The 12816-nt window shown below is 37.0% G+C and overlaps 1 protein-coding gene across 3 annotated transcripts in view; it reads right to left on the reverse strand.

Moving 5' to 3' along the window:
• LOC133848465 (potassium voltage-gated channel protein Shaker) overlaps positions 1-11661 on the reverse strand; it is a 233032-nt gene extending 221371 nt beyond the window's left edge. For 2 of the 3 annotated variants that reach the window (XM_062284045.1, XM_062284042.1), the window contains exons 1-2: positions 10873-11661; positions 7071-8031 (exon numbers count right to left, since the gene is read on the reverse strand). The gene's annotated coding sequence lies outside the window, so the exon portion shown is untranslated. The remainder of the gene's footprint in view (positions 1-7070; positions 8032-10872) is intronic. The other variant, XM_062284043.1, reaches the window with a different exon arrangement.
• Positions 11662-12816: the final 1155 nt, after the last annotated feature.

Consider the following 12816-nt stretch of genomic DNA (forward strand, 5'->3'; position numbering starts at 1 on the left):
ATTATTGATCAGTATCAACAGGCGATACGATCTGTCCGTCTGTCCGTATGAAACACAGGATCTCAGAGACTATAAGAGATAGAGCTATAGTTTTTTTTCGACAGCATTTGTTATGTTTGCACGCAGATCAAGTTTGTTTCAAATTTTTGCCACGCCCACTTCCAACAGCTGCTGCTACAATACCCAGATGAGAAATGCCAAAAAAAAAACTTTGAACATATTTACCACACTTGTCATTTGCAATGGAATATCACAATAAAAATAAAGTTCAATGTTATCTGCTATTGCACTTAATTATGACTTTTAATTGAATTGCGCATTAAATTCACACACAATTTGAGTAAGTTTAAATTTAATTTCTTCTGTTCTCAAATACATGTTGTTGTTTTACTGCAATTTTATTTTATTCTTTCTCGCTCTCCCACTTTGGCAACACAACGACAGAAAAGTACACAAACCACCCCAACAAATTCAAACGCATTGAGACATCGGAACATCTACTCTAACAAATAAGCAAGTGCCTCTATGCGATAGACACGATCAGCGAACACTTGCTTTGGCAACCAACTATCGCCCACTCGCTTGCACTCGCACAATAACATAGCGCTGCACTTCGTGGTCCCGTTTAAAGAATAAGGGAAGAAGTTGCTTAAACGGAAAACGATGCTAGTTCAGCGTATGTTAAGCTTCCCAAGTAAAAGTATAGCAGAAGACGTTGCTCGAAGTGTGAAATAAAAGAGAATGCGAGTTTAGAGATGATGTAAAGCAGATGCAGTTGCTATTTAGCGATATGAGTATAGCGGAAGAAGTTGCTACTACTTATAGTATAACAAAGCATTACTACTAAAAATATAACGGAAAAGGATGCTAGTTTTGATATTATAAGACAGATGAAATTGCTATTAACTTCTGCTGTTGTAAGTTCTAAGCTCGAAAACATTGCTACAATAGGAGTAGACATAAGAGAGAAAAAATTGCTGTTAATCTCATACGTTGCTTACATACATATGTACATATGTTTAAAGTATGACAGAGTAATGTTATACGGAAGACGATGCTAGTTTAAGACAGAAGCAGATGCTATTTAGCGATATGAGTATAGCTGAAGAATTTGCTACTGATTAAGTTACAAACGAAGCAGTTACTCATCAAAGTACATATAACAGAAAATAATGCTAGGTTCGATTTTATAAAATAGAAAACCTTACTCTGATCCTACGTAGTTGTAAATCATCATTAAGAGAAGGCGTTGAATTACTATGGAATTATTTTGTACATATAATAGAATAAGTGGATAGTAATCACTAACAGACGTTGCTAGTACATATGTTAAAATAATAGCAGAAGACGTTGATCGATTACAAGGAGACGCTAGAGACTTTAAGCAGAAAGAAATTCCAGTTCAAAATATGACAAGCTGCAGTTATTGTTAGTTATCACTTATAGTAGAGTGCAGTAGCAGACATACTCGATGGCAAGAAGAGAAAACAGTTGCCAAACTAACAGAAGAAGTTTGTTTAATTTGCAAAGGTGTGCAAGTGTGTGTGTGTTTATAGAAATTTGCAATGGAACATTTTAGATTTTAAAGTTTAGCCAGCAATTAGTACAAATATGTATTCTTGATTAATTAGTGAATATATAACATATAGTATATAATCTATTTCCACATCGCCGTGTTTACTTCGAGTTTCACCTTCAACCTTATCAACGACCTCATGTCTGAGTGCCAAATGCATCTTATACAATCTGAGATCGATAGTTTGTCAATCGTTGATTTTAATTGAATATGCGGTAAATGAAATAAAATTAAGTTGAAATAGAAAATGCTAAGATCATTGCTTAACATGCCCTAGACATGTACTAGACTCACCTAGACAACCTTTTTTTATGCATGTTATGTATCTTTGATGTTATTTACCCTACTTTGCCCTATATCTCTCACCCTCTGTTTCTGCTTCTGTTTCTGTTTCTGATTCTGTTTCTCTTTCACTCGAAATCTGTGCATATACTCGTATCTTCCCCCTTTTTCTGTGTTTTTATGTTAAATAAATTAGCTGTTTTAACCGAAATGCACAAAAGCAAGTAAAAGTGCACAGCAGCAAGAGCAGCAGTCATCACGACTGGCGGATGCCCTCTGCACATTGCGTATACGTCATGCGCACCAGTTTATTTATTCCGCCAGCTTGGCAGATTGATTGCAATGGGTTCATCAGAGCCAGTTTGTGCCATTTGATGGGGCCAGGGTATGCAAAAGAAAATTGAAAGCATGCGAAACGACAAAAAACAACGCGACTCTCGCACATAAAAAACTCGAATGCAAATAAAAATAGAAAATAGTGTAAAATGCAGGCAGTGAAATGAATGCAGCTGGCGATGTGACTTCGTGGCAGCAACATCAGCAACATCAGAAACTGCAGCAACAACCATAAAATTAAAAATAAAACTTACATAAATTTAGAAGCGGCGGCGGCAACAGAAACGGCAGCATTGGCTGTCATTATGTCGTAGTGCTCCCAAAATGTTTTTTTATTTTTGGACAACCACGACAACAACAACGACTGCGACAACAATAACAAGTTGAATAGTGCATTTTAACCACTCTGCAACTCTTTTGCAGCCATATCGAAAATCCAAATTGAAATAGATGCAGAGAACTTCAAGTTGGGGTCAAATGCTCAACTGGCTAGCTGTTAACCTGGTTAACTGTTTAACCAGTTAACAAAGCATACAGCAAACACACACAGAAAGAGAAAGAGAGAGAGAGAGAGAGAGAGAGAGTGAGACGAGCCGAGCCGAGTTTGGTTCATATATTTTTCGCTGTAAGCAACTGAAGCCACAACAGTCAAACAACTTGTCGTTGTCTTTGCCATTGACATAGCTAACAACAACAACAACAACAACTGAAGTAACAGCAGCAGCAGCAGTAATAACAACAACAACAACAACAGCAACAACCGCGAATGCTATTAGCAAAAGAAACAGTCGGCACTTGTCGACATGACTCGAACAGGATGAGTTTAAGCAATGCGAAGCAGCTTCCATGCAACTCTGCGTAGAAACGCTTCTGTGAAGAAGTGTGTGTATATGCGTGTGTGTGTGTGTGTGTGTGTGTGTGTGTGTGTGCGTCTGCTGCCTCTCCATGTGTGCGGGTGTACGGAGTGGAGTGGAGTAGAATGGAGTGAAGTGGAGTGGAGTGCCTTGGAGTGGGGACGTGAACACTACTACTGACAGTCACAGCCATTGGGATGCTTACTCTAAAATTCCAGGCACATACACACAATAAGCAGTTGGCAGCCAGGCAGGCAGGCAGGCAGGGAGCAGGCAGCAGGATGCCAGGCGATGTCGATGAGAACCAAACAGTGAAACACTGAAATACCGTAAGACCGAGAGACAGCAAGACTCCAGCGGGTCATAAAACTGTGCGAGCGGGGCTTGTTATACCCCACAGAAAAACATGTTGCTAAGAACGGATATGCCACGCTTGCAACAGACTTCAAAATGAAATAAAATACAAGAAAATGTAATCAAAAAGAATACATTAAACATATAAAATTATATAAACTAAATTAAAATAAAACTAAACAACAAAATAAAATAAAAACAACATAAAATAAAATGAAATCAAATGAAAGAGAATGGAATGAAATGAAATAAATTATTTCAATATTACTATAAAAAAAAATTAGTCAAAAACATGAAATTAAAATAATTTAAAATTAAACGAACTGAAATGAAATGATGTGAAATAAATCGAAAGAAAATAAATATAATATTTAAAAAAAAGGAAACCAATTGAAAATAAAAAAAGAACTAAAACCAAATAAAAACGAAAATGATCAAAATACAATAAAAAATATGAAATAAATAAAACAAGTGAATAGAATACAAAATAGAAATATAGTAGAGCAAATAAATAAATAAATACAAATTATAGTATTTTACACATAAAACTATAGTCTAACATTATTAGCATTAATCTCAAGCAAACACGTGCTATAAAATCTCAAGATTATTCCAAAATAACACGATATTGAGTTCAAAACAGAAATCTTAATAGATGTGCCTTACTATTTAGATAAACCATAATTTTAAAAAGAAAGTGAGAAGTGTTGAAATTATTAAATATTGCTTAAGTGGCAAATAAACCATTTCCGTAAATTTAAATTTAGAGAGCCTCAAAATAAATATTCCCAAACTGCAGAAAATGATTCTTGATTATTATTCTTCTTGCCTTCCAGCGTATCTTCGTGTCGAGTTGTGCTCGCTTGAATACACTTTACTAACTTATTATTGTTGCTCTTTGTCGCTGAATGGGAATGGGAATGGGAAAAGGGAAGCAACAGCAGCTGTAAAGGGAGAAGGAGTAGAGCCAGCAGCAGCTAAGGCAAGGCAAGGCAAGGCAAGACTGACATAGCATTGGAATGGGATTTTGGAGTCGTATTTTGGATTCGCCTGGCTGCTAGCTGCTGGCTGTTGATGCTGGTTGCTATATCTGAGGATGTAAATGGAGCTGGAGCTGGAGCTGGAGCTTGTCTGATGGTGGCTGGCTCCAGCTGCGCGCAGCGTACAGCTCGACGAGCGTTGGGGCAAATTAAATACAGGAAGTTTGCGAAGGCGCATAAAGGCGAACGAAGACAACAACAATAACAACAACAACAAGGAGAGCGGCAGCAGCAAAATAACATATAATAATAGAAAAGAAATGCGCAAAGGACACAACTGTTCAGAGAATTCGCACAATTTGAAACGAGCCCCAAAACAAAACAACCGAAAAATAAAATACAGAAAGGGAAACATTTTCCAAATGTTGTTGCAGTTTTCTTCCTTTTGCGACGGATGGATTTGGGGGGGGAGGTCGGTTTCTTTTTTTTTTCCTTTCAATGTTTGTAGCCCCAACAAATTTGCACACAAAGAGACTTTCATAAAACATAAGCAAAGCCACTGTTCACATGTGAATTCCAGTTTCTGTCTCTGTCTGTGAGTGTATCTCTCTCTCTCTCACTCTGTGTGTGTGTGTGTGTGTGTGTGTGTGAACTGGACACACAAAATGTTTATGAGCACTTTAGCTGGCCACTGTCCGTTGTTGTGCGGTCCCCGTCCGCCCATCATCAACATCATTCACATTTACGACGGCAACGAAGAGCGAAGAGCAAAGACAGAGAGAGAGAGAGCTCGAGACTGAAGCTGGAGTCAGAGCGGCTGTTGCTTCTACAATGTGCGCGCCCGTTAAGGCACGCCCTCCACGCCCCGCCCCCGAAAAGCAAGCTGGCAAACTGGCAAGCAGATACCGCCAAACAGATCCAATCCGCCTCTTGTTGGCCATGGGCCAAGCAGCGACATTGCCTCCGGGGCTTTTGCTTCTTTATTATTGTCAATGATTTGCTTTTGGGCTCATAAAATGCAAGCAAATTGAATTTTTTTGTCATTGTTGTTGTCGTTCCTTTTTCGCTTTCGAGCACGTGACGTATGCTTAATTATGTTATACACATTACGCATACAACAAGGTGTACCGCAGCCCAACATTAAACTAGCCAACGATGATGATGCCTCAATTATGAGCATATTCTATATAATTTCCACATTTAAATAGCTTATATCGAAGAGGAAAGAATAAATAGAATTCGACTTCATTTCTAGTTACGATGTTCGATTTCTTAGTGGGAAATATCCGTATTCTGTACACTTTCTTCCACATTATATTATTATTATTATATAACTTCAATCTTATTATATAACTTCAATCTAGCCAGAGACCCGCACTAAAAAACAATTGCTCTAAAATCAAGATTTTGGTTTTAGTATTTCGCATTTTCATCTTCAAGTTAAAAAAAGATATTTGTTGCCGCCAAAAATGTTCTTATATTTTAAAAAATACTTAATCAAAGTTTCAAATATTAAATGGAGTACAACATCGTAAGCGTCTGTAATGCAACAGAATTATTTCTGTATTTTATGTTAACCAACGATAGATCGATTGAATATTAGGCGTCGCTGAAGAACACGCAGTATTTTAAGCTCTCTCTCTCCCTCTCTTTCTTTCTCTCTGGCTAGTTTATATACTATATAATATACATAAGAACAATTTATGAACTTTGTATAAAAATAAAAGAAGAGTTTGTGTTTTAGTGCTCTACAAAATCATGAAACCTTTTTGCAGCAACAATATCTTTATTTCAAGAACATTTAATATACAACTTAGTTCCTGTTAATAAGAAAACCAAATCAAAAACTTTTAAGACCACAAATCTTATTAGAAGATAAAATTAAGAAATCTACAGTCGAGTGTGTTCAACTGTGAAATACTCATTTAATAATACTCATTTTGAATAAATGCAATATAGCGTGATATTCATTTGTAAAATATACCGAAGTGATATATAATATATATATATATATATGTACATATAAATATGACAAATACTTATAATATACCAAAGACTATATTTGGTATATTAAAAAAGTATATCGGTATAGTACTACGTTCTGGTTTATTTTGAACGCAGTATTCAGCTTGGCTATCTGAGCTATGAACAACAAAATATAAATACTTTATAAGAATTTCGATGGATTTGAAAATGCTGTAATGTAAATCTAGTATATTACGTCTTTTTTGAGATTATTTTTTTTTAGCTTTAAGAATTTAATCTTAAATTGGTCTTATTTAGGTAACACCATTTTTAAGATGAATGTTCTTGATTTTAGAAACTGGTTTTTTTTTCAGTGCATGATGTCAGCGGTACTTTACTTTACTCTAAAGTTAAGTTAATAAATTTATATTATTACTTAACTTATATAAAATAAACGAAATATAAAAATAGCTATAATAACTGTTGAACTGTTCTTTAATCTTAATTGAGTTTTGATTTTCATTTCAAGATACGATTTTCGATTTCTTAAGTGAGATAAGCATTTATAAACTAAATTAACCTTCATGATTGCCGCATTTAAATAACAACTGCAATTTGCCAATTTTATGGCGAAAAAGAAATAAATTTAATTTCAAGTTACAATGTTCGATTTCTAAACTAAATTAAAGCCAGTAATAATAGCTTTGTTAGCTTTGTACTCACCTTAGTGCATTGTTGTGACGTAGTTGACGTTCGTAGCTTGTTATATAATAATATATTACTATAATATAGAGATTGCTATTTGTGTGTATGTGTTAGGTAAGTATTACCAGCTGTTATCAATTATATATGTATGCATATAGTAAGTTTCGATTCGAATAGCATAAAGAACGAAAACGGAAATTGTATACAGAGAGTTTCGATTGCGAATCTATAGATCATATTATATACACGATATATCTTGATGCGCGCTCTCTTCTTTTTTGTTGAGGGGAAGGGGTCGTGCTTTTCCTTTGATATTAGTTAGTTTTCACTTTGACTTTTGCTTGTTGTTGTGATGTGGGCGAGATTAGCATCTTCATTATCATTTTCATCGGCATTATTTGCATTTGCATTCAGATTATTCCAATTATTTCTTTGGCTGCACGTCACAAATAACAACGTAAAAAAAATGTTGAAAAAAATACTTATGGCTATGTATTGGTGCTCACTCATTCACACACACACACACTTTAAGGCACACACACACACACACACGCAGAGAACACCAATACAAAGACATGCGCGAGTTCGCGTTCGCGTTCACGATATTTAATTTGAAATTGTTGCGTTAGAATTCGATTTGATTTGGGAAACGTAATCGAATTGCATTCGAGACTCGCGGTGATTACGATTATATTTTCCTCAATTATCATGTGATTTTTGTTGTTGTTGCTGTTGCTGCTGCTGCTGCTGCGACGTTAATCATCATTTGCAACTATTTATTTGCAAATTACATTTGCTGGCTAATCGCGATTGTCCTGTCTGTGAATGTCCTCATCCTCATCCTTATCTCGGACAGCTCTTCCAGCTCATTTACCCCAAAAAACTGTGCTCCGTCTGGCTTTGGCTTTGGCTTTGACTTTGCCTTTGATATCAGCGTTTTTTCAGTTGTCTCTGGGCCGCGTTTGTGGTTTTCAAAATGCTGCAATGGCAAACGGAGAGTAGAAAAAAAGGAAAACGGAAATTTTTGTTTTATCGGTTTTTCAATAAATTTGCAACAAAATGAGGCAAATTGTGCACGCGGATATAATTTCTCCCTCTCTCACACTCTCTCATCTCACACATTCGCTCACACTCTCTCTCTCTCTCTCTCTCTTCCTTCTCGCTGTACATGTTTGTGAGAGTTGTGTTCTATGTACATTTCTTTTTTAAATAGATATTCTAAGTAAGTAATTGCCCATTTAGCAAGCTCCCCTCCTGGCCTTGACTAGGACGCTTTCTTGCTGGCTCCCACCTCAGGTACACATTTTTAATTGAATTTAAGTATCTTTTTTAATTAGAACTTTTCAAGCATTCGCCAGCTCCTTTTCGTTTCGTTTCGTTTGGTTTGGTTTCTTTGTTGCTGTTTTGTGTTCCTCTCAAGTTCGCATTTTCAATTTTGTATTCCTTTTAACTGAATACGAAATTGCTTCGAATTGGCTTAGAAATGTAACCCCTTTTTTCTCGGAGTTGTCGTGCCGATTGTAAAAGCTTTTTAAATTCTCTTTCAATATTTTCATACGCTGCTTTTTGGTACTCCTCATCACTTCTTGAACAATCTGTCTCTCTCACTCCTTTTCTTTCGCCATTCTTAAATTTGATAGCTTAATTTTCCTTTGCTTTCTATCTCTCTCTCGCTCTCGTTATCCTCAACTTATATAGCTTCGTTCTTCAGTTTCTTTCTATTTCTTTTCCTCGCAATCTTTTATATATTTTTTATTTTTTTCCGTTCTTTCGATATCCTTACCTTTTATATCATCGTTCTTCCGTTTCTTTCAATTTCTTTTTCACTCGCTATCCTCAACTTTTATATCTTCGATATCTCTTTTCTTTCTCTTTCTGTTTCTCTCGCTATCCTCAACTTTTATACCTTGGTTCTTCTGTTTCCTTTTCCTCGATATCCTTAACTATTAAAGCTTCCTTCTTCTTTTTATTTCTCTATCTCTCTGTCGCTATCCTTTACTTGTATAGCTTCGTTCTTCCCAACTTTCTAAGTTTCCTAAACTTTTATATCTTCGTTCTTCTGTTTCTCTTGCGAATCACATTCTAAGCAATTTAGCATAACTTTTGGTCTTTAATTCTCTGTTTTTCTATTCTCTTTTTCTTATCAATTTGTTCTACCTATTCTTCCATATTCGTTTACCCTCTTTTCGCCATTAAAACTTTCGCTGTACTTTTTGCTTCTTGCTGCAACTTTCTTGCCAGTTTTCCGTTTGTTGTTCTTATTTAAATCTGAAGCTAAAGCTGAGGCTTTTGTTTCCATTTCCCCGATTCACATCTGTTATTTAAAACTATTTACTCTTTTAATATTTTTTGCATTACGCCAGCTAATTTGCATTAGCTAAGATTGACTTTGATTGGAGTGCATACTTTCTTTACTTTTTTATTGCAATTTCGTTTTGTCTCGTTCCTTGTTAAGCATTAAATGTACAGCATGTTCTGATCCTTGAGCATCCTTTTTACCATTCTCTTGCATAGTTTTTCATTTTATTTTCGTTTTTTTTTGTGTAGCCAATTTACTTGCTTGCCCTTTGCCTAAGTAACAGTCGTAGTTGAACTTTCCATTTGCTTAGCATCTTCCATCTCTCTTTTTCTACATTTCTCGCTATTCCTTTCTCTATCGCTCTCTTTGCTTCCCCTTCTTCTTGTTGTAGTTACCCCTGCTGAAGCTTGGCTCTTTTGCTTAATGTTCTTCACAAGGCTTTTAAACTTGTCATGCATATTGATATAAGTAAGTTGAATTCGCCCTGCGGGCTTGACACTGTCAGCACATTCTAGCAAAAGCAACCACCGCGTACTCCCCTTCCCCTCTTCCTTCTCCCATTCCTTATAGCCATACTCAGTTATCAGTACTGTGCCGAATTTGCACACTCAACGAATATCTCTCGCATTGCTCTCCCTCTCTTTGTCTCGGGTTGAGAATTCGTATCGTAATTTAAGTGAAATTTCAACTGGAGCCCCGCGGTGGAAAGACGCCTTTGACTTTAGCTTCAGCTTCAGCTTGACTTTTGTCTCTGCTTGCCTCTGCTTCCTCTATGTACTACTTGCAGCATCTTAAGACCTTGTTCTCATACCTCAAATTTAAAATTTAAAAATTATACATATGTATACGAATGCATCACACACATACGTATATATTATTTAAAATTAAATCTGCGCCTGCCTTTTGTCTCATAATTGCCTCTCTGCAACAAAATGGCGAACTTGACTGATGCTTGCCACACACCAACACCAACACCAACATAAACACACACTCACATACACACACACACACACATACGTTCGCACATGTAAGTATAAGCAAATTTCAAGGACATTTCAAAATGGCTTTGCGCAAAACGCCAGCAATTTCTTCATAGACCAAACCAGAAAATAAAAAAAAAACAATAACAAAAAAAAAACAAAAAATTGTTTTATAATATTTCACATCTGATTGTCATAAAATCGAAACACTCATAAACACACTGTGAACTATGCCTATGTTTTATACGTCCATAATCTATATAGATTGTTCCTCAATATGACAAACATTAGCTTTTAACGATGCGACGACGACGACGACACCTTCGAAAATCATTGAAAATTTTTGAATTTTTGGATTTACGTCACAAAAGTTTTATCGCTCTTTAAATACTAATTAAAGGCAAATCGAAATACACAACAGATTTCGGTGATTCCAATGTGTGACCGCCAAAAAAAAAAAAAAAAAACATACACAAATAAAAAAAATAGATGATATTGGGGGCGAGATTATAGCTTATAAATACTCGATTGTGGCACCTACCTCATAGAGCACAGCAAGCAGACGTTCTCAACAAAAAATGACAAAAAAAACTATTGTTTAAGGATGCGCGCGATATAGACTTGAGTGCAGCATAAAGTTAAAATCTTTGTAGATACACCGAAAAAAAAGATGCGCATAAATTGAGGAAATCGAAAAGAAAGAAGATTCTGTTTTGTATTTTTCTTTTTTTTTTGGTTCGGTTTTTTTTCGATTCCTCTTTTAGTTAGTTTTCTTATGAACTGTTAGGCGCTATGCAAATGAGCTTTGCTTCTCATGCGTTGCAAGCTCTGTTGCACGACGATAATGACCACGGGCAGCAACGGCAACGACGACGACGACGACTACCGCGATGGCGATGGCGATGGCGACGGCGTTAGGCGGAAAAGAGCGACTCGCGGCGACGGCAACGGCGACGGTGTTTGGCGGCGATTGGCTGCTGTGAGCTCTACCTACAACATACGAAAAAAAAATATAAAACACACACACACAGACACACACGCAGAGAAAACGGATGCGAGAGCACGGCTTGATGGGCTCAATTGGCTCGACAGGCTTTAAGGCTCAGGCTCGACGGCACTGCGGCTCAAGCTCAACGGCTCGACAGCTCAGAGCTGGCTGCTGCTCGATGCTGCTCGCTGCTGCTGCTGTTGCTGTTGCTGTTGCTGTGGTTGCGATTTGCTGCTGCTGTGTTTTGCGTGGCGTTGCGTTGCGTTGGCGTTGCGGCGTTGCGTTGCGTTACGTTGCGTTGCGCGTTCGCGGCTCTGAACATCGCGGCGTATACCCAACGACTATTTGGCCACTGACGCAGCGGACACGCTGGAGACCGCGCTGCAGGTTCGGCAAACGCACGACGGACGCTGAGCGAATCCGAAACCGACAAAATTGGCATCCGAACTCGTTATCCGAATGCAGTCGCAGTCGCCAAACGCTGTCGACGTCGACGACGCTGTCGCTGTCGCGACGTTGCTGTTGATGTCGCAGTCGCAGCGCTACGACGCAGCTGATGATGATGCTTTCACCTTGAGCTTTTTTACTTTTATCCAAATGCGAATTTACAGCTTCATGATTAGCAGCATCATCGTCATCATCATCTTCTCTTCGTTTTCGTCGTCGTCGTACATTTTCGACTTCGAAAGCTTCGATGCCTATGGCGCCAAAAAGCTCTCGCGTCGCAGCGTGCCAGGGTATAAAAAAATCAACAGCGCAAATTGAAGGTCAACTGTGCTGTTCTGTGTGCTGTGTGCTTTCGAGCTAGAAAAGCACAACAATCCAGCTGTTGCCGCTGCTGCAAGTGTGTGCGAAGTATGGCAGCAACCGAGAGTGTGCCAAAATGCCGGCCGAGCTTTCAGCGTGTCGAAAAGGACGGGAAGTACTACATACTCTATGTATTGTATAAATGGGGCAACGCAACGCGGCAACGGACTGCAGCGCAATTTCGAAATTCCAATTCCATTCACAACAAATTTGAAGCGAAAAGCTTGCTGCAAAAGCTGCAGCGCAGCGCAAGTTGAAAGCTATGTGCAGTAGCAGCCAAAGAGTTGAATGGAGAACTTTTACCAATAAAAGAATAAACGAATAAAAAATATAACTATTGCTTTTTAGTACGACATGATTTTTAACAATTGTCAAATAATTATGAGAAATTAAATAAATTCTTTTTACTTTTACAGAAATTAGCCAGATCGTCATATAATGTCTTAGTCCCATATGAAAAACAAATAACAATTAACACTTATAGTATATTTTTTAAAATAATGCATTACCAGTAAATCAATCTAAAAATAAATGAATAATTCTTTCAAATACAATATAAAATTATCAATTTTTTGTTTAAGTAAAAATTATGATAAATTGAAATAACATATGTATAATATTCAAGTAGAAAATAAAAAATTAGAATTTTTAAATAAATATTGTAATACTGTTATGTATAATATTCAAGTA

The sequence above is a fragment of the Drosophila sulfurigaster genome, chromosome X, assembly GCF_023558435.1.
Source record: "Drosophila sulfurigaster albostrigata strain 15112-1811.04 chromosome X, ASM2355843v2, whole genome shotgun sequence".
NCBI classification, from domain to species: Eukaryota; Metazoa; Arthropoda; class Insecta; order Diptera; family Drosophilidae; genus Drosophila; species Drosophila sulfurigaster.